The sequence below is a fragment of the Dermacentor silvarum genome, chromosome 2, assembly GCF_013339745.2.
Source record: "Dermacentor silvarum isolate Dsil-2018 chromosome 2, BIME_Dsil_1.4, whole genome shotgun sequence".
NCBI lineage: Eukaryota > Metazoa > Arthropoda > Arachnida > Ixodida > Ixodidae > Dermacentor > Dermacentor silvarum.
In genome coordinates this window covers 162,167,855-162,189,872 of record NC_051155.1, presented here as the reverse complement: position 1 = coordinate 162,189,872, position 22,018 = coordinate 162,167,855, and the positions used below count along the sequence as shown (strand labels likewise).

Genomic DNA, 22,018 nt, shown 5'->3' with positions numbered 1-22,018 from the left:
CAAACGCGCGTACACTCGAGACACCTTCTGCCTGAAGCCACTGCGGTCATAGGGAAATTTGAGGCCACGCGGAGCGCTGGATATATATACGCCCCCCCCCCCCCCCCCCCCCGAGCATGTACGCGCGCACACATACATAACGAGAGTTCAGCGTATATATACGCATGCGCGATTCCTGCTGCTCAATAATGCAGGAAACTACCGCAAGGGGCCCCGCGGCGCGGGAATCGGTGGTTCCGTCCGGTCCAGCCACCGTCCTTCTTTTTGTTTTTGTTTCGCACGCGGCGACCCGCGCCGACGTATGATCAAAAGGGGCCCGACAGACAACGGCCGGTGACACATGACGTCGACGTACCGGCACTGCACCTCATTTTCCTTAAAATCACGGTTCTCATCTCGCTTGCTCACCCCCCCCCCCCCTCTGTTTTTTTCTTCTTTTCATCACGGTTTCCACATATCACCGAAATGAAGACCCCCCCCCCCTCCCCCGCCACCGGCCGAGCTCTCTTTATTATTGCATAACGCTGTAATTTTGAAAGACGACTTGCGAATCCACGCTTGCGTTCGCGCGCGCACAGGCCTACGACCTAGACGTTCGACGGTAATGCCTAAACAGAGAGAGAGAGAGAGAGAGAGAGAGCGAAAAAGAAGAAGAAAAAAAAAAGAAAAGTAGGAAGGGGGAGCTGAAAGGCAGGATGAGTGTGAAGATGATGAGAGTTACGAAGAAAATCGAGCACAATACCGATTAGCTCTGCGGTGCCACGTGTGCCAAGACGGCTGCGTTTCTTTTTCTTTTCGAAATTGCAGAGATATTGCACAAATGGAGCGACTGCTCGTGAACAATTGAAGAACTCGCCTATTTATCGGGTAGATCTACCGGAAATCTCGAAGGAGTCCTGCCACACCTCCCCACACCGCACACACATTAGCACGCATGCGCTGGTCTACTGATGTTTCAATGTAGACCCAACACACGCGAATGCGATTAATCCCCAGGGTGCCGCAAGTTAAAAGGGGGAAAGTGAAAAACTAGACACGTCACGACGACATCGACGCCATACGGAGGAAGGACTTCCGATAAAACGCGGCGTGCTCTATGACACGACGCTTGCAAACGCGCTAGCTAACACTTAATGCGTACGTACTACGAATAAAAAAAATTCGTTACAGCGAAGAGGTTTCGCAGTGTCCGCTTCCGACTGCCGCGGACGTATTCTGATGCACATAAAAAAAAAAGCAATCCAGGAAAACACCGCGGTCTAACAAACATAGAAAAGCAAAAAAGGCCGACCTCTTCTGTCGACTCAAGCGAGCAATGACAGCGTTTCCGACATGTGTCGCGCTGGCCTCGGCTGACCGGCGGCGTGTCCTCTGCGACCACCGAAACCCGAAAAGGGCACGCGACGGCGCGGCAAAGGTATCGAGCGGTCAAGCAAGAACGAAAAGGAAATGACGTCAGTGCAGAAACAGCGGGTACGGGTGTTTCGAACCCATGCTTATTCCGTCCCATGCTTATTCCGTCCAGGGTCAAGCAAGACGTGCGACTGCGGAGCTGGACAACAAACGAACTTCCCTGCGAGCCACAGTCGCAATAGCTGAACAGCGCACGGTGTAACCGCGGCATGCCTCAAAATATGTTCCTGCGTGCGTACACACTTCCATAGCGCGATCAGAAAAAAAAAAAAAAAAGCGTTCGTCAAAGCTGGCTTCTCTGCAATAGCAGTCGTTGTGAGGAGAAGCCCACTTTGCCTATTTATCTCGTTCTACTGGCGGTAGTCTATACGCATGAGAAGCATTCAAGCTCGTGAACCCTAGAAAGCTTCAATGACGATGGTAATGACCTCGCTAAATATTTTATTGCGGTCTGACTGCAGATAATGAACGCGGCTGATTTGGACCACTTGAGGGTCTCTTAACGCGCGCCAAAATTCCGCTACACGGGCGTTTTTGCATGCCGCCTCGCGATCGGACAGTAGCGATGTGGTGGTTTTGCAACTAATAGAGTGCAATGGCAGCGGTTAGAGTGATGCTGTCCTTACTTGCAAGAAATATGGCACTGTGGCAAGAAATATGGCACCGTGGTCCAGGGAAGTGATGGGAAGAACATGGATCGTTCTATCTGGTACAGCTTCGTTGTGCACAATGCATGCGGCTTCATTTATTGTTATTTGTGGTTCCGCTGTGCCGCGTGCATAGCCTCCCTGAAGTTTCAGTGTTTTCATTTCGCGACTAATTCACTTGATCAAGCAATTTCCAACGCGTAAATAAATCTCGACAATTTTGACTATGCGTGTCGCGAAATCTGGATGACGTGCAAGCCCCGTAACAACTTCTGACATTCTCAACATTGTGTTTTCTAGTTCTGAAAACACTGCAATGTTGGAAATTCGAGGCTAAATGCAGAAGCTGAGATGACAAATCAGCTTTAAGGAGTTTAACTGAAGACAGCAAAAACTTGCCTGAAGCCAGATGGACGAAGTTCGGACAAATGCTGCACTACGTTGTATTATTAATACGGTGACTGGCTTCGAATGCAGACACCTATAGCTCCAAGCATACATCTAGTATTCTTACTGTGAAGCGCTACGGAAGGTACAAGAACACGCGGAAGCACAAATGGCTATCGCTTGCAACACATGTCACTTGTACGACATATGAATGCCAAAATATTTTTACTTGTCGCGACTCCTCGGCCAAGAGTTTGACAAGGACACAAAGGCTATATAATCGCGGACAACTTCCTGTGGCAATGAAGAGAAAGCTATGGGGCCAAAGCGCACACAAGCGAGAGCGCTTCTGAAAATAGCCCCACATATTCAGAAGCGTTAGCTTGAGCCATGGGGAATAGAAAACATAAACACCCTATTCACGACAGCTGAATGAAACAAAACACACAAATGAGTATTGAAGTTGACTTATTTTGCGGTTTTTTTTCCCGTCCGTTGAGCCAACGCGAAACCATCGCACGTGGAGATACTGCGTCGATTCAACGTCCGTTCCCAAAAACGAAAAGCGCTGCCAAACGCTGCCGGACTACTTGGCGCGCTAACACACGTGCAGATGCAGCGCCCCCGTAGCTATTCCTTCGATGCCGCAGAAAATTGTCCGCGAGTATAGCTACGGATGCAACGGCGAAGAGCTAAGAAACTTCGATCATTCTTTTGGCAGCTGTCATGGGCGTACTTTGAGCAAAAAATGGGCACCACGCCTTGCAGCTAAGATTTCTTTTCTTTTCACAGGCGGGACTGACTGACGATATCGCCGGTGTTTAACATTCCAAATCAAGATACGTGCTTTGAGAGACGCCGTGTGTAATGGGGGTCCCGAGTTAATTTTGGCCACTTGGTTTTCTTGAACGTGGAACTAACTAAAATAAGTACCCGAGCTTTTTATTTTATTACTGCTCGATCCTCCTGTTTTTAATTTTTTGTTATGGTCTTTCTTTCCTCCTTGCAATTTCGGAAGCAGACAAGGTGCAGTCCTGCTTATTTTTCTTCCATTCAACTCCTTTTTTTGTGTGTGTGTGTGTGGTGTGTGTGTGGTGTGTGTGTGGTGTGTGTGGTGTGTGCGTGTGTGGTGTGTGTGTGTGTGTGTGGTGTGTGTGTGTGTGTGTGTGTGTGTGTGTGTGTGTGTGTGGTGTGTGTGTGTGTGTGTGTGTGTGTGTGTGTGTGTGTGTGTGTGTGTGTGTGTGTGTGTGTGTGTGTGTGTGTGTGTGTGTGTGGTGCGCGTTACACATTGGTATTAATATCAAATTGGTATCTATGGTGAGGCAATACAATGGTACGGCATTGGATTCCAGCCGCCGGGGCGAGGAATCGATCCCGCGACCTCGAGCCCGACATCCATACGCATGCGTCGAAGGCGCTCAAAAAACACAGACACAGTTTCACAGACACGCAAGGGGCTATCAACATGCACCTGTAGAGGCCTCGGACGACGACGCAGCGCTCTTTTCGATCAACCTTGCACAGTGCGCAGTTCCAGGTGCAGCTGCCGCAATTGGCATTTCTCGCGCAGCTGCTGTTGTCAACGGATACATAAGCAGCCTGCTTCGCCCGGTCTGTACTCCGTTTTCATCGAGCGCGCACGAATTTCTCCAAGGTGAAACGACAGTGCGCTGACATCTCGCGATGTCACACGACTTGTTTCCGCGAACTCGACCGTCTTGCAAAGCCTCCTATGTTGTAACGCAGGCAGGGATGCATGCATGCCTCTTCCAGTGTTTACGGCGACGGCCGTTACAAGCTCTTCACGTGACTAGAAGACCTTGGCGTCGTAAAGCGAAGCTTAGCCAGTTGAACCCCGATATAACACATTTTCGAATATAACAAAGTAAAGCTAAAATGTGGATCACCAACATCAGCGAGTGACGAATATACGCTTATAACAAATTTCGGATATAACAAATGTATTTTAGCGTCTGATGCGACTATCTTTTATAATGAGGTTCGACAGTAATATCGCCGACTCGCGCAGGCAACGCTTGGTTCCGAATACAGATACACAAAAACCGTATCACGTACGCGCAAGTTGGAAGGATTCACACAGCGTTGCACAACCTGGTCTTTTGGCTATCTTCAGCCATCGCTAAGTCATGGCAGTGTACAGGACTTCGGTTTTTTTCTCTCTCTCTCTCTCTTTTTCGCGCGTGAAATTTATAGGCGACGTTAACCATATGCGTCTGCCGATTTCTAGCAGAGGTGTTGCACTTTTTGCAGAATGTGCGAACGTCGGCTCTTCGCTTGTCTATATAAAGCTAAGCACGCGTAGAAAAGTATCGGCCAAGTGGTCAAACCGGGAGTCAAACGTTTAACCGCAGCCAGTCATCCGATGATAGAGCAAAAAAAGAAAATGAAGCTATCGAGCGCAAAACAACAGTAGCATATCGACCTACGTGACAGCAGCACAACAGCTCACACGCTGCGATTCCTGGGGTTAAATTTTTTAGGGCAACTCTTTGTGGCCCAGAAAACATACTGACGTATAAACACGACCGTTATAGTTACTATAACCAGCATACGCCTTTGAAGAGTTACTTGGAATTAACGTCTCGGCCTAACTGGTGTTTGCTAAAAATTTGCCGCTAAACACGCACACACGCGCGCACACACACACACACGCACGCACACACACACACACACACACACACACACACACACACACACACACACACACACACACACACACACACACACACACACACACACACAGCACGCACGCACGCACGCACGCACACACACACACACACACACACACACACACACACACACACACACACACACACACATACATACATACATACATACATACATACATACATACATACATACATACATACATACATACATACATACACTAAAGGTAACTACGACACGGGCGGTGCTGTCATAGGCCTCATCAAAGCTGCCGATTCACGCGTAGCGTGCGGTGCGCTTAGGTCGACTAGAGAAAGAAGAGCAGAAAAAGAAAAGTGGACTCGCTAGACGTAGCGAAAAATATGCTGGGCGATGGCAGCTTAGTACATACCGTATTCTCCTTGTAATCACGCCGTCTTCCCCTTTCCCCATTCTTTCAGGACAGAAAAAGTTCGAAACGAAAAACATGTTTTACGCAAATTTGTTACCGCATTAATATGGGGTGCGGAATGCAAAAGTGCCTGAGCACTTTTGCATTAGATAACCTTGCATGATCGAGATTAATTCGAAGGTTTTCACTGTACGCCGTCCCTCGGAGGTTAAATCTAGGTTCGGGACGTTAAGTATGCGTCTAGCCTATCCGCATCCCCTCTCCTATCCTTACACCTTACGAGGAAAAAAAAAAAAAAAACAACCTTGTGTTGCAGCAGGAAACACACCTGTCACTTGAACCCAGGTCCAGCCGTAATAGCGCATGAAAAAAAAAAAAAAAAGAAGACACAGACAGACAGATCTTTCTAATACCTACGAGTACACGGTGCAATCAAACTACGTCGCCAAGAAATGATTCATACATAATCAAAACAAATAAAAATAAAGCTACATCACCCATAAACATTTCTCCACACCACACCACAAAGCAAGTTCTCACCGTTTCAGTATTGCTAAGAACTGTACAAACAATCAAAATTACGAAGCTATTGTTTTACAAGTTCAGAAAACCATTGGTGGGACGGTAAAAGAGACTATACAGAGGTGTACCGCTACACTAAAGGCCAGGGGAGCCGCAGCGTAGTGGCACGGAGAGGATCTTTCTACACACGATGCAACCGCAGCGACTGTCAATCCCCGGGGCTCATTAGTCAAAGAGCAGCACGCGAGGCTCCCGACACAAGCGTCCGGGCGACCGACGTGGGCCCGACGGAGACGTTTGACGGCCGCTGCGACGCTACGTACACCGCAGCTTGCCAAACCCGCGCTCTGTTTTGGAAGCCAAGCTACAAAAGCTGCGCCATCAAATCAGGGAACGAGAGAGAGAGAAAAAGAGGAGAGGAAAGGCGGAAATAAAACAAAAAGGAATAGACGTGAAATGCGGTTTTGCCTAAAGCGCGAAGGAGGTCCCAAGGTATCACCTTCAGTGCGCGTCCGTTGAGCCAAGCTGTAGTGGAATGGCATTGTGACCGGGGGGAATTCGCCTTACGTGTCTGTCACCAGCGTTATTTTCACGTCGCACTATTCCTCGACCGCACTTGAAAGGAACCTTCGCTCCAGTGAGGCACAGCCGCGGGCATTACGAGTCACGCAGAAGCGGAACCAGGCATAGCGCCTGTGTAGAGATCCGTCAAGAATATATGTACACTATCTTCCCAGGCACTACGCACAGTGAGACTTGCAGCGTTTGGCGCAATGCGTGCTATCAGTATACAGCAAACACTGGAAGCGGCGCGGATAGCGCAATGGCCGCTACACTGCATGTCTAAAGTATACATACCCTCGCATTCGTAGCCCGAACGTCGGATACGACGGTACTTTGTTCCAGTACACGGTACAGAACCCGAAAGTGGGAGTTTCAGGTATATGACGTTTCGGAATCACAGCCAGAGTCCGTGAACAGGTGTGCAATATACAGAGGACACAAAGCTATATAGAATAACACGGTGTTTTTAAAGCGAATAGCTTTCTTCGGCTCTTTCACCCGTTTTCGTGATTGATCGGCGGTCGGTGGGGGTCGGTGGTCGGACCTGCGATACAAAGGCACCGAGTGAAAGGGCGCGTGCTCTCGCGAAACCGAGTTTCGGGGAGGGGGAGGGGGGGTATGCTTTGCTTGCGGAGTGTGCTGGAGATGTCCAGTCGCGGTGCCTAGAACCAATGAACAAAATGAATTGTATTATTTCTCAAAGAGAAACGGGGGGTTTACGGAGTATAAAAGCATGCACGTTGCAGCTTGACAAATCTCCAGCCCCCATACATGTTCCGCGGCAAGTGCGAGCGACCTTGCGTCCCGATGTGATAGCTTGAAGCGTCTCCCTTACAGAGCGTTCGATGTTCGCTCCTTACGACCCGCGTTTGTTAAAAGTTATGCCGGCGTTATATAGGCGTCTTCGTCGTTACAGTCAAGTCCGAAAGCGACTGTACGTTACACCGTTTCAGGACGCTCGATTCTAAAGGAGTAAAACCTAGATATATATCCTCGATCATGTTCACAATACGGTACTTGGGAGAGACAGAGCACAAGCGCAGGCAACTCCTCTCCTCGGCAATCCACGGCCTTTTCAATTGGTTTGTCGCTGCAGCTACAGCGTCCACCACGCTGCGCAGTATTTGCTTCTGCTACGGACAGCGCACGCTTGTAACATTCCGCTATATTGTACTGATAAGAGACTGTGTTATACTGATTGCGTGTATATATGTGTGCAAAGCTCCCCCAATCCGTCGGCCACTTTGTCACGACGAGGTTATACATACATCTCACTGCATCGACGTATCGCCTCGCAATGTGGAATTATCACAGCAGCGCGCCTCATGCGTGCCATAAAATAGAAGCTCGCTACAGCGGCGCGCGGTACCGTCGCCGAGTCGCCGTCACGTGCCGCTTTACAAGAGGGATCTCAATATCCACGCCGACACCGGACCATTATATACAGAGCACGTAAACTGCTCGCCACGGGTGACGAAGAGGCATGCTTGGGAGCGGTATGATAAAAGTTGTGAAAAGCTTTCGCTACTGAAAAATGAGTGAGGGTGGATATTGAAGACACATAATGGAGCTTCGGAGGTTACAACGGGGCCCGCTGCGTTTTAAGGGGCTCGACAAACCTTAAAGTCAACATCGCGATACGAGGAGCATCATTCGTGTGTATCCCACTGTTCAACTCATGCGCACCGAACTGTACGCGGAGCCTCACGGATCGATTAATGCGAACGCGTGTTGTCCGTGTTCTTAACTTTCTGTACGTATATAGCTTTAAAGAAACTGTCCCGAATGTAACTTTTCTCACTCTCAGACTATACTTTCAACTCGGATAGCTATTTATTGTCGACTGATTCCGCGAGAATTCGCTTTTTATTTGCACAGTAACGCATGTCTGGCAAATGCTGGTTGATGTCGGGGCGCGTGAATGACAAGATGTCCCCACGTCGAGCACCGACCAACCGTGCCGGGAATTCACTGACCGGGACCGATAGGGAAGCACAGAAATTTCCCGTAACCTCTATACATGCTGCAATCTTGTACGCTCATTTGAAAACATCGAACAGGTTATCACAAAACCGTATAAAATTTCCCTATATACCTCCTGCCTCGGCTAAACCAGCACAAAACCCGGAAAACGTGTATACGGGTTTATTTATAAGTCCGCGTAAAGAACCGTATACCTTCGAGCAAATACATACCGGAAACCACTGCGCAGCTGAGTCCGGGCATAATGCGAATCCTCGCGGAAGCCGGAACCACGTATATAGCTCAGCGTCGTTCACATCTGTTCACGAGGACTGCGCGGTGAGGAGCGACTCTCGAGTGGTGCGAATTTGGCCCGCGCGTAATCTGCACCAGCAGGTAACTAATCCTGCGGCCGTTCGCGAGAGCTTATATGCATACACACGCGCGCACACAACGTTCCCGAACAACGTATACGACCGCTACTCTTCAAAGCACTCCACTTACAATTAGGCAGCTATACTCTTACCTCGTTAGTACCATGCAGTGAGTGCTGCGAAGGCTCCTGACAGCCAGAGCCGGCTGCGTGTTCCATACAAGGAAAAAACGGCCTCGCCCGTTGCACGCTACTAAATCTTCCTCGAAGCCTTTCCGTTCAGTCGTCGTCATCGCCGCGGAGAGGGCGATCAGCAGCGGCGTTTACGCGAATGGCGACAAGTGGCGAGTCGCATCGCATTTCTATAGCGATTCGCATTCGTGTAAACGGCGGTAATGCGCTAGGAAGACGAATAGCACCGGTGCGACAGGAGAGGGTAACGATTCGATACGGGGTAAAAGAATTTTTGGTAAAAGTCGCCTCGCGCGGTGCGCATTGGCGTATCGCACTGAGAGAGAGAGAGAGACAAAGATGGCTGCCGCCGTGAGCTCGTCTCCACTCACTGGCGGAACGCTAACCGCGGGATACAGGTTGCGCAGCTTGTTTCGAACGAGGGCGGAGGTGCCGCATGTAAAAATGTTGTCGCACAGTACTCATCGCGTCGAGCTAAGAAATACGACACGCTAACTGCCGCACTCATGTAAACGCGGCCAGAAGAGGCGGACAAGTGCAGGAGCTCTTTCTTTCGGTTCTCTTTTCTGGTTGGCTATAACGCGACCCACAGCGTTCCACGCACTGCACGGGAGTTGGTGAAGACGGCCGATTATATACGCGAACGAAAGCGAGAGTGTGCCTTAATTACGGCTCTCTCCAAAAGTCCTACAGGCTACAGGGACACGCGCGCACACGCACCGCGGAACGAAGACGACATAGCGAACTCACTCGCACACAGAGAGAGGCCGCTTTCGATGCCGGCCGACCTGCCTGACCACTCAGCGACGCGGTCTCTCGAGCACCTTGCGCGGGGCCCGAGTAGTACAAACACGTACAGAATACGCCCTTATCGCCCCAGCTCACGCGGCGCCGACTGGGGAGGAGGGCGCGGAGCAGGATTCCAGGGATCCCTTCTTCCACAGTGCGCGCGCGCACGCAGGAGTCTACTGACCCCGCTCGAGGTGTACGCGAGCTCGAGAAAGTGCAGACGCTGCGCGGGTATATATATATATATATATATATATATATATATATATATATATATATATAAGCCATATCATAAGAAGCCAACAAACAATAACACCAAGGACAACTAAGGGGAAATTACTTGTACTTCTTAATTGAATTAAAAGAAATGATAAATTAATGGAAATGAAAGTGGATGAAAAAAAAAAAAACTGTCCGCAGGTGGGAAACGAACCCACGTCTTCGCATTACGCGTGCGATGCTCTCACCATTGAGCTACCGCGGATCCGTTTTCCCATCCACTTTCTGGGGTATTTATGTTTTTACAACTAGAACTAACCCTGGGAGTGTTAGCCAGCGCCACCACTCACAAACCATAGGGCGGATGTGGAACATCCTTTCTGCCGCAGGCATCACGACTCGTGCACGTGATCTTTCTGGGTGATGGCAACTGGTCAATAAACCCACATATGCTACCTGAAGGCATCATTGTTGCCGGATTCGAGCCCTCGTTATGTAGTGAACGAGAAGAAAGGGAACCGAGGGGCCGGATTTTTAATAAGCATATCATAAGAAGCCAACAAACAATAACACCCCAGAAAGTGGATGGGAAAACGGATCCGCGGTAGCTCAATGGTGAGAGCATCGCACGCGTAATGCGAAGACGTGGGTTCGTTCCCCACCTGCGGACAGTTGTTTTGTTCATCCACTTTCATTTCCATTAATTTATCATTTCTTTAATTCAATTAATAAGTACAAGTAATTTCCCCTATGTTGTCCTTGGTGTTATTGTTTGTTGGCTGTTGGCTTCTTATGACATGCTTATTAAAAATCGGGCCCCTCGGTTCCCTTTCTTCTCGTTCACTATATATATATATATATATATATATATATATATATATATATATACAGGATACTGCCGGCCGTAGTCTTAGGCCTTGGGCAGGATCGAGTGGACAGTGCGATATACAGATGAACAAAAAAAATAACAGAATAAAGCATTACAAGAATTCACTATATATATATATATATATATATATATATATATATATATATATTAGGTTTGGGTTAAACAAACGTAAACAACAACAAAACATACATATGGGTGCAAATCCGAGAAACGCGTACATCAAAGACCATCGAAGCTGTATAAGGAAGTTCTCGCACCCTTCGAAACCCTATAGGATATTCGGATTAGGAAATTTCGGATACTCGCATTAGAGGATATCCGGCGAAATGCACTGATGTTACAGTGAATAGCGTCCCGAAAGCCTCCTTGTACAGCATGTTAGCGGAAGAAAAAACAAGAAGAGATGCTGTATGTCGTAAGAGTGCGCGTAACTTGGCAGCCTGTTGACATGTCGCGGAGCCGTAAAGAGAGATAGGAACAAAAATACATCAGCTGCAAAATTTAGAATTATAGCAGCAGAAAAGCAGCCAACCTGAGGTCACAAGTGCCGATAAACGACTGGCGGGCGCGCACGTTCGATTGATGGGACTCGGAAGTGGGAGCCTTACTACACTCCGAGCACGCCAAAATTAATTTTAGCATTATATTTTGACAACACCGGATACGGTACGTTGCACGCAACGCAGCTGAGAGAGCGCCATTTCCATGGCGAGAACAAAGAAAATAAACTTTTTTTTTCTTTCTGTTTAAAAATTCGATATTACTGACAATTATATGGCGATATAAGTTCGCTTCTACTGCTGCAAAGAACTATCTATAGCAAAGGACCCCCTCCCCCGACCAAAATTAGCTGGGAGGACGCGCATCCAAAAACACGGCGACTTCGCAAAATCGCATACAACACGCGCCTCAGGGCGTTAAGTATACACCCGTAAGTCTATATCGTCTCACTCACGTAATTGTGCGTTCGGTATTAACCACATATAATAGAAAGAAGACTCAAGAAAGAAACAAGAAGTATAGAGAAAGAAATGGAGGGCACGTGCGTGACAAGAACTAGCACCACTGTTCGCAGCAGTTGTGATATGCATCATGTTTCTCGCTCTGCCGTTTCTAATTGATTAAAGTTAACCGTTCAAACTTTTTTCATTAGCGGACCAAGGTACCGGACATGAATTTGTAAGCTACAGGGCGAGCACTTCAATATCACCCGGATTAATTGTTTATCATGGTCCATCTTCTGCCTCGTCTCTCTCTCTCTCTCTCTTTGCTTTAGCCAATCACACAAAAATGAGATGCAGCACACACAAGCGTTGTTGGCAGGCGCTATAATTCCGGGCCGCGAAAAGTCAGGAGAACTAACGCGTGTATACACTCTTCGGGTAAATGGAAGCAAACGCGGGAAAGGCATCGTCCGTCACAAACACTCGGTTCCAAAGTTTCTGAACGCTTCCTATTATACGTTCTCAGCCGTCGACTGAAAAGTTGGTCAACTATTCAATTAACCAGTCTAGTGTGTGCAACGAAGCCGTACTGACGATAATGTACACATAACTCCTAACAAAGCACAGTTCATCAGATTTTCATGGTGTCTTCAGTTGTTCTGAAATCGTGCTTATATTTATTTAGTATGTCGACGATTTTGCCGCAGGCCGAAGGCAAAGTACGAATCAAAGCGACTCGTGTCAGTTAACTCGACTTCGATCGACGGCCATTTGAAAGTATACTCGAAATACTCGATTTCGAATTAAGAGACTGCTTCGAAATGGGTATCTTATTAAACGTTCGTTTACTTTAAATGCATTCTTGTGAACATTTCTGCCTAGTCGCGCTTGCATGCGGCCGGTGTAGAGACTTATAACCTCGAAAACCGACGTGTTTTGCGAATCGTGGGGCGGCATTCTTGAGCGATCGTTTTCGGGTGTATATACGACCACTTTGCCGAGATTTCGAGCGACTCGATCGGCACCGGACGCGTCGGCGTATATATATACGGCTGACAGCGTTGCTGGTGGCACTGCGCCAAGTTCGCTATCTTTGCAGAGTGCTTAAGGAACGCTGTCGGCAGTGTGCATCGATGCGTCGGGGGCTGAGTCACGCGAAATGTCGCCGAAGCGATCGTGGGTGCTATATTGCGGACACGATCCAACTCCGCCATATTGCCGAATTCCGCCATGTTTGCGTTCCGAGCCAATCAGAGAGGCCGTAGCAGCACATGTGCGCCAATCAGAGCTGACAAGATAGCGAATCTGATAATGTCCAGGATGCAAAAATTCAACTTTCTTTTACAATTTTTTGAGAACTGTGCGCTAATTCTGAACCCCCTGGTGCGTAGCAAAATATTTGACCCAGATCGAGAGTTCGACCGATGATAGATACGAAATTTCATTTCGCGCTCTTCTCGAGTCGTCCTGTTTGCTTGCCGCAATCAAGTCGCCAGAAAAAGAAAAGTTCAAAATGTTCCCATCAACGATTCGATCTTACCCCTTAAGGGTGGGGGTTTCAGCCATGGGACAAATCAGCAATTTTAAGGGCGCGAATATCTATCTGTTTATTATTTTTATTTTTTACTGTGCTGGCAGCGCGTGGTTCGGATTTTGTAAGCGCACCAGCTGCGCGGTTGCCGGAGGAACCAACCTCGATGAACGAGCAAACGGTGCGGCTCACAACGAAGCCTGCCCCCCGTGGACTGCGGCATGCAGTCCTGAGCGCTTCGACAGTTAAGAAGAAGGACACGGTGGAGCGCAATTGCGAGTATAAATACGGATGTTAACGCAGAGCACGAAATGCTCAAGCCATACCTCGACAGAGAAAATAAGAGACTCCAAGTGGGCATTGAAGGACGCTAAGAAGACAAAATGAAGTTGAGCCGTGTTAATAATTCACGTTTTTACGATAACAAGAGAGTCACTCTAACCGCGAGAGGGCGCGCTTGACGGGCCAGAAAAGACGATAGACGGATGACGACGGCGCCTTCAAGTTCTTGCTCGACGTGACGTCATTGATTCTGACGGCGTCTGATTGGGCCTGGTAACTTATGATCGGTAAAAAAATGAACTACCGCGTATTCTAAACAAGCTAAACAACCTAAACTTGTCAAGTTTCGAGAACAGCGCCACAACGGTCAAAATATGAGCAAGGTGAAATCCATGACGTCACACTGACGCACCGGGGAAGCGGTTTCAGCGCGAAATTCGATTAGATTAAGTCTGCCCTTCATTTCATTTAACAGTATAATCAACCTCTAACCGTGAAATTAACGAAAGAGTTTTGAAAAAAAGTACTTCATAGATGTAAACTGATTTAACTGATTTCGTGTTTATATTTAGTGTCCCTTTACAGATCTACAACACGACTAAAGAATATTTTAAAAAGATTGCTAACTCCAAGGGAAGCGCTTTAATATTTGAGGCTATAGGGCTGGGGTGCTTTAAGTCTCAATGCTACAGGCACAAGTTAACAGTGTCGATGATACTTGCCGTCTCCGTATGCATGCAAGCCAGAGAGATAACCGAACATGTTTCAATAAAATGGAGTTTCCTTCCGTCCCAAGTGGTCGAGCCAAGCGCAGGAGAAATGTAGCGATGAGCAAGAGACCGCTGGAGAATTTATGGAGATGGCTTGTGGAACATATATTTTAGGACGCGAACGTAATTCAGATGAACTTCCATGGCTGGTAAGGTGACGCTTGTCACAACACCGCTGCAAAGGGGAATCCTTTACACACACACACACACACACACACACACACACACACACACACACACACACACACACACACACACACACACACACACACACACACACACACACACACACACACATATATATATATATATATATATATATATATATATATATATATATCGGAGATAAATTTGCTCGTGTCGTAAATGTGCGTGTTACCCTCTAACAATGGAGCACGATGTAAGCACATTTGGCACGTGATTCAGGGCAGTATACGCATACGCATTGCGGTCCCAGAGGTGGTGGTCTATAGAGTATAGTCTATAGAGGCTGGACTACGTACAACTGCAGTGCGGCTCATTTATCACAGAAAGATCTGAAATGTCTTATCTCTGCTGCGCACGACGTCTGGCGTAGCGTCTGTGTGTTAATGTTCACTTCCGCGCCCTCGTGTTGCTCTACACTATAGTGTTCCACGACGCTGAATCACGGTAGCGATGTGGTCGACCGTCAGGTCAACGGAGAACTGTCTGCCTAATGTCTGGAAGAAAGGTCTAGATTCTATACAGTACGCAGGGGCACAGAGCTGCACAACACTTGGCTACACGCACAAAACGCTGGACCGTGCAGTCGTGCAACTGCGTACAAACACCGCACGTGTGTGTGTGTGTCTGCTCATGGGACAATAAAGTGTCAAACGAAGTTTGAACAAACGATCGCGGTGTCGCGAACCGTATAGTACATGTACCAGCTAGAACATGCATATAGGCTTTGAATACAATATGGCGCGGAATTCAGTCCATTGAATTCGGCGCAGAAGTTACTACACACAATCTCAGCTTAGAGTATAGCCAGAATAACCTACCTGACATGTGGGCAAAGAATCCAGCTGCTAGATCTGATGCCTACTTTGCATAGAGGGTGGAGAGCCGGCTCTGCATGCCGTTTAACGAAAACGCGAAAATTTATGCCAAATTGAAAAGAAAAAAAAAAACGTTTTTCTTTCGTAGATGAAAGGTGCGTGCTTCACTAGATAAGAAGGTGGAGCCCTGTCTCCGCGCTGTTCGTCGCAATGCTGCCTAGCCGATGGATGGGCGAGTATATGGGAAACAAAGAAAATGCTACGCCGACGCGAGAATCAAGTTGCATGTTCGACCGGATGCGCCTGGCCTGATACATCCTGCGGTGGAGCACGCGATGTGGTCGTCTATATTACATTACAGTCCTGCACGCTGAAACAGCGATGACACTAACGAGGGCGGCGGTGTAGCAATATCGCGCGCCAGCGGCGAATGACGCATAGAAATTTTCAATTAACAGCCGGAACGAATAGCGATACAACCAAAGGCGAAGCGTTAGTTGGTTGACCTCCATATATTATACATGCATAAAACTTTGAGGATAACAAGAAGCTTGGAGAGTCGCTAAGCACTGCGCAACGAGCGATGAAATGGAAAATTATATGCGTTATGCATCAGGAGATAGCTAGTCGAGGGGTGTACAGCAACGCGAATACGTAGCTTATGTTTAAACTGGGAAGACACGCGACACATATAGTACAGATAAACAATGGTCCATCAACAGAATGGGTACCAAAGGGATGGTAAACGATGGCGGCAGGAAGTTAGACAGCCATTGACGCGATTAGGAAATTTGCAGGCGGTCGACGAAGGGCAGGGGTAATTGATGATCGTTGGATGGAGGCGCCTTCGCTCTAAAGCAGATTTAAAAGACCACGAACTTCATATCGTACGTGTTAGAGCTGCGCTGAATGTGACACTCTGAGCGAGCCTATTAAAACTAGGTGACATTTTGGAGACAAATATATCAAAGTGACGGTGATACCCCGATGCTGTGACAAATGAAACCTCCTAGCACGGTGATGTTGACAGCGCATTTGCAGGAAATAAAAATAAGTATTTAGAAATTACTTCCTCCTCAAAAATCGCCGCCTGGAGAGACATATGCCGGCAGAACCCATATCGCGATGAATGTCTGCGGTAATGCGATAAGCACTGAAGCAATGTAGCGACATACCACGTATTGTAACCGCCGAAACGCGTCATGTGAGAGGCGTGTATACAGCCTCGCGCTTCCCTCTCGACATGCTGCGTCATCTGGCGCCGCCGCCGAGAAGTCCGCGCGTATATGAATATAGATTCAGACAAGATTACATGAATATATATTACACAGGCTGTGCTCCGCCCACCACCGGATAAGATTTACAGGGGGGGGGGGGGGGGGGGTTCTTCTTTTTTTGCCATTGAAGAGCTGCACATATACCCATTGGCCCAATTTGGCGTGAAATATGTTAATTGAAGATTTCACCTTATTCGATTGTATATACTACATCGCACATTCACTAGCGGATCAGCTGGTTAGCATGACTGACTGCATACATGTAAACGCAAACCATCCAAGGAAACATGGAGAGGACGAGCTTTCGTGTATATTGACTTGAGCGACTCGTGTTTATATGCGCAGTTCAATCAATGCTAGCGGTCATCGTCATCATCGTCAGCCTATATTTTATGTCCACTGCAGGACGAAGGCCTCTCCCTGCGATCTCCAATTACCCCTGTCTTGCGCTAGCGTATTCTAACTTGCGCCTGCAAATTTCCTAACTTCATCATCCCATCTGGTTTTCTGCCGACCTCGACTGCGCTTCCCTTCTCTTGGTATCCATTCTGTAACCCTAATGGTCCACCGGTTATCCATCCTACGCATTACATGGCCTGCCCAGCTTCATTTCTTCCGCTTAATGTCAACTAGAATATCGGCTATCCCCGTTTGTTCTCTGATCCACACCGCTCTCTTCCTGTCTCTTAACGTTAGTCCTAAGGTTTTTCGTTCCATCGCTCTTTGTGCGGTCCTTAACTTGTTCTCGAGCTTCTTTGTCAACCTCCAAGTTTCTGCCCCATATGTAGAATGCAATGATTGTACCCTTTTCTTTTCAACGACAGTGGTAAGCTCCCAGTCAGGATTTGGTAATGCCTGCCGTATGCACTCCAACCCAATTTTATTCTTCTGTAAATTTCTTTCTCGTGAACAGGGTCCCCTGTGAGTAATTGACCTAGGTAAACGTACTCCTTTACAGACTCTAGAGGCTGACTGGCGATCCTGAATTCTTGTTCCCTTGCCAGGCTATTGAACATTATCTTTGTCTTCTGCATATTATCTTCAACCCAATTCTTACACTTTCTCGATTAAGGTCCTCAATCATTTGCTGTAATTCGTCCCCATTGTTGCTGAATAGGGCAATGTCCTATTCCTATTCGTATGCTAGCGGTAAAATGCACCAATTACCTCACGAAGATGTCCTAGTCAGCTGGCTAAGTTACAACCTGCGTTCGAGATCTACGCAGGACCCGTACACTTTGTGAGCAACGTCACACCGCATATAGCACACGTTTAAAAGTCGCCAGGAAAAACAATTTCCTTCGAGAGTGCAACCCTTGTCTACGCAAGTACAGCTCGTGCGTTCCCTGAAATCGCTGCTAAATCTTGCATCCCAATGAAACGGTCGTACTCCTATAGTCATATGCAGCATAGCATACGAAAAAAAAAAAAAAAAGATACTTTACGGTCCTACAGCATAGCGGCTCGGAAACAGAATGAAAGCAACTAATCGGCATTCAAACAACGATTAATGCAGAAGTACGAGTAGGAAACGTGACTTGATGACGTGATGCGCGCTAGGCAAGTAATTCTTGCGCTAAAAAAAAAAAAAAAAAAAAAGTTTCACATTCCTTTTTTTTTTTTTTTTTGTTTCACTGAATGAAGGAAGGGTATTCGGTGGTCTGGGCGCACAAACCAGGTGAGAGAGAGAGAGAGAGGCTCTTTATTGGAAGGCAGATATTTTTGCCGGCATGCACATGACCGCTGGCATGCTACTCTGCGGGCATTCCCTTCATACTGGTTTAATGTGCACAAAATTCCAGCGAGGGCCACTGCTTTCAACAACGAAAACGTACCGTTCTGCGGCGGGGCCGCGAGGTCGCGAGGTCGCGGTTTCGATTCCGGTGAACTGAGATTTCAGTCCCAGACATCCACCACGGCCATGTACCGAAGCAGTTTTATTGAGACGTCTTTACGACGTCCACAACAGCCATAGCTGAAGAAGGTTTGAGACGTCTATATGACATCCACCACAGACATACCGAATTAGCACGTAAAGATATCGATCCAAAAAAAAGAAAGTGTCTGCGTGCTCCTCGAATTCGTGACGGTAAATTCACTGCCGAGGCCACAGTTTCCAAACGTAGTGCCTGACAAATCGACTCTTACGCAACGCTCAGTGAGAATACAGTATCGACATGTTGTGAAACTTCTATAAGCCACACACGTTCCAATGATAACGCAAGCAAGAGCCATCCTGGCTTTTGTAATAGGTGTTCACGAAGTCACTTCTGAAAAGAACGTATCGACTAAGACGCTGCTCGATTCTTCGCCACTCGATTGAGCCAACGGTTGGTGACTGACGAAGCCATCAATCAGTGAACGTGTTGCTCGCTTTACTCTCCCAGCTCTGTCGCAAAAGCGATCGACTGTTTGCCAGCGGCGAAGGATTTCGCAAAACCGTTTCACTACCCTGCAGACGCCTGCAGCAAACGGTTCGAATTCAGCGCATTCAATTGATTTCCGCTGCGGCTGTTTGAGCCCGAATTAGGCACCCGTTGCCGGAAATCTGTTCGCTCGTTAATCATGTTTAACAGAAACTGACTGTGCAACATGAACCCTTCACGACGGTGTATCCGTTTTCGTTTTGCGCAGTTACTCGACAAATAACAGAAGGATGGCATTTGTGTTGACTTGTATTAGCCAGCGTTTAATTACCGAACGGCTACTGAGGCTACCTGACTGATAGATGTCTAGAATTCAAGACGCTTTAAAATTGTAAACCTAGACGTCTCAAAAACAGGGTAAAAGTATTCCTACTGACCACGGTACACTGAAGGCAGCATATCGCGACTGATGAACGGTTTTGCATGCCCTGACGACGCCGGACACTCGAATTAGCAACATGCACCCCGGACACTTTCGACCGAGATCAAATTTCTCGATCGAGATTGGCTCGCTTCCGCAGCTGGCGCGCAAGGAAGCGAATCGTGACCGAGACTTTCGATTCTGATAGGGCTCGATCGCGATCGAAAATGCTCGTGTGGCTGGGGGTATCTGATGTCTTCATCATTTGGCCATCCGGCTGAAGACACGAAATTACTCATGTCTCATAGCCTAAAGCACGAAGCAGCAACAGCGCGCTTGTAAACCGAATCTGTGGATATGATCTATCCAAAGGAACTAAACAAATCGCGCAGTAAAGGACGCACGCGCGTTGAACACGTAAGCGACCGGTGACTAAAGCGGCTCTGGCTCGGGAGATGACGCGGAGAAAACCCGCGTTGCGCAACTCGAGTCCGCAACGGTTTGTAGCCGCTGGTGTCGCGGCGATTAGAATATCTCTCTCACACACAGATATAACCTAACGACAAGACACGTAATTATCTAATTAGTGTTACTCCTCATCGAGAATCGAGCAGCTGCGTCCTGTCGCACTCGAGTAGTGGGTAACTAGTACGCCGCGAGTCGATAGATCCCACAGAGATTTTACGACGGCACAGCGTCGCTTCCTTGCGCCGAACACGCCCATTTATATCTCAGCCGCACGAGGTGCGGATGGCGGTGGAAGACGCACTCTCGGGCACGCGCCGGAAAGTGCAAGGTGCAGCAAGCAAACAAGCCCCAACGTGGGAGAGCGTGGGATACAAAAGTCAAGCGGAAAGAAAACGGCCACTGCGTCGAAGACGAGCCTAGGCGGCCGCCGGCGCCTCACGGTCACGGCGGAAGTTTTCCTCGAGCACCCTTTGATTCACGGCGCAGTACGAAACTATGCGTACAATACGTGCACGGTGACAGTTCCTTGAGGCCAAGCAAGTCATCTGTTTAGAGAACAGGGGCGCTCGCGCTATACGAGTGTTTGAAAACGCAGTGCCTGCTACTCACGAAGGTGTGTCCGGACAGGAGAGATCCGCTTAATCCCACGCACGGTCGACGACAGCTGCGGCGGCCCGCGAATGAGGACTGCTGTTGGGCATCGCTCGGGAAGCGCGGTTCTTCTGATTTGGGTCACGTCGGACATTTCATTAAACAATGCGGCCGCCTAAAAATCAATTCATTCGTTTAAACGAATGGGCGGGGCGAACTCGTATTATACATCAGAGCAAATGCCGGTGCGACCTGGCGCGCTTCCAGTGCACGCATTGCTTTCTGCCGTCCAGATAGTCGCACAGTATATGGGTACACATATATACGTCAGGCCGCGGTTTTTCCTGCGCAGAGCGAGCACCGATGCGATCGATGTGGAGAGAGACCCGTGTCTGTTTACATGGCCCTGGAACACGGGCCCGTTCGACCCGTCCGTGAGTTGCGTGGGGGGGGGGGGGGGGGGGGGGGGGGGGGAGGAGGCCCCAACAAGTGTCAGCACCTCTCTAGGAATCGCCCGTACCCACCCTGCGGCTACACGAATGCCGGCACGTCGATCGCTGCCGCCACTTGCTGCGGCCGGAGCGGCACGGGCCGGTTGGACGGACGGAGCAGTACTACGCTATGCGCCAGCGCGGCTCGGTGCCGGCACTCCGCTCAGCGATCCGTGACAGTGCTTGCGGGCGACCAACTCCGTGGCCTGTAAAGATTTACCACGCGCCAAACGAGCTGTGGTAGCAGTGCAATCCTACCTGTTGTGAGCGTAGCGAGAGCTGGCGGAGAGTTGCCAAGGAAACACGGTGCGGTCGCTTTGGTGGGAATAATCAGGCGAAAGGGCAAACGCCAGCCGTCGCCGGACCTGATGAGCGTCGCCTTCAGGTGACACCACTCGCCGCCGCGGGTCGTGGAGCCAGCTCGCGCACACGTCGCTATAAAAACGGCCAGCGCGAGTAAATTAACCACTCGGCAAGAGAAAAGCCCACACAGTTCGACATGGCGGTTATTGCGGCACGGGCTGAGGCGAGCGTTTTGCGCGAATTTTCATCCGATTTTGCCTACTTTTCCTAGAGGCCGGCAGCTGGCAGCACACGCTGCGAGAGAAAAATAAGAAAAGAGAAACGAAACCGAAACAAGGTTGTAAAACCTACTTCATAAAAAACATGAATTTATTTTTCCCTGAATTGCCTTTTAAATAAGTTATAGTAGCAAGGTTCTGTCCGCCTCAAAGTGGTCCGCCCCTGCAAGAACTTTCAAAGCGATTTCACAAGCTTATTTTATGCTTGAAACGTGGACAGATGAAGGGAGTCAAGTGA

The 22,018-nt window shown here is 48.5% G+C and overlaps 1 protein-coding gene and 1 non-coding gene across 10 annotated transcripts in view; both read right to left on the bottom strand.

Moving 5' to 3' along the window:
• Nucleotides 1–21,755, bottom strand: part of LOC119441987 (phospholipid-transporting ATPase ID) — a 161,489-nt gene extending 139,734 nt beyond the window's left edge. The window contains exons 1-2 of one of the 9 annotated variants that reach the window (XM_049661781.1): nt 20,727–20,735; nt 5,831–5,854 (exon numbers count right to left, since the gene is read on the bottom strand). The gene's annotated coding sequence lies outside the window, so the exon portion shown is untranslated. Of the gene's footprint in view, nt 1–2,459; nt 2,557–5,830; nt 5,855–15,588; nt 15,610–20,726; nt 21,002–21,457 lie in introns of those variants that run through there. The other 8 variants (XM_049661776.1, XM_037706671.2, XM_049661778.1 and 5 more) reach the window with 8 other exon arrangements.
• On the bottom strand, nt 10,341–10,412 carry Trnat-cgu (transfer RNA threonine (anticodon CGU)). The gene has a single exon. It is a non-coding gene; the product is annotated as a tRNA-Thr (tRNA).
• Nucleotides 21,756–22,018: the final 263 nt, after the last annotated feature.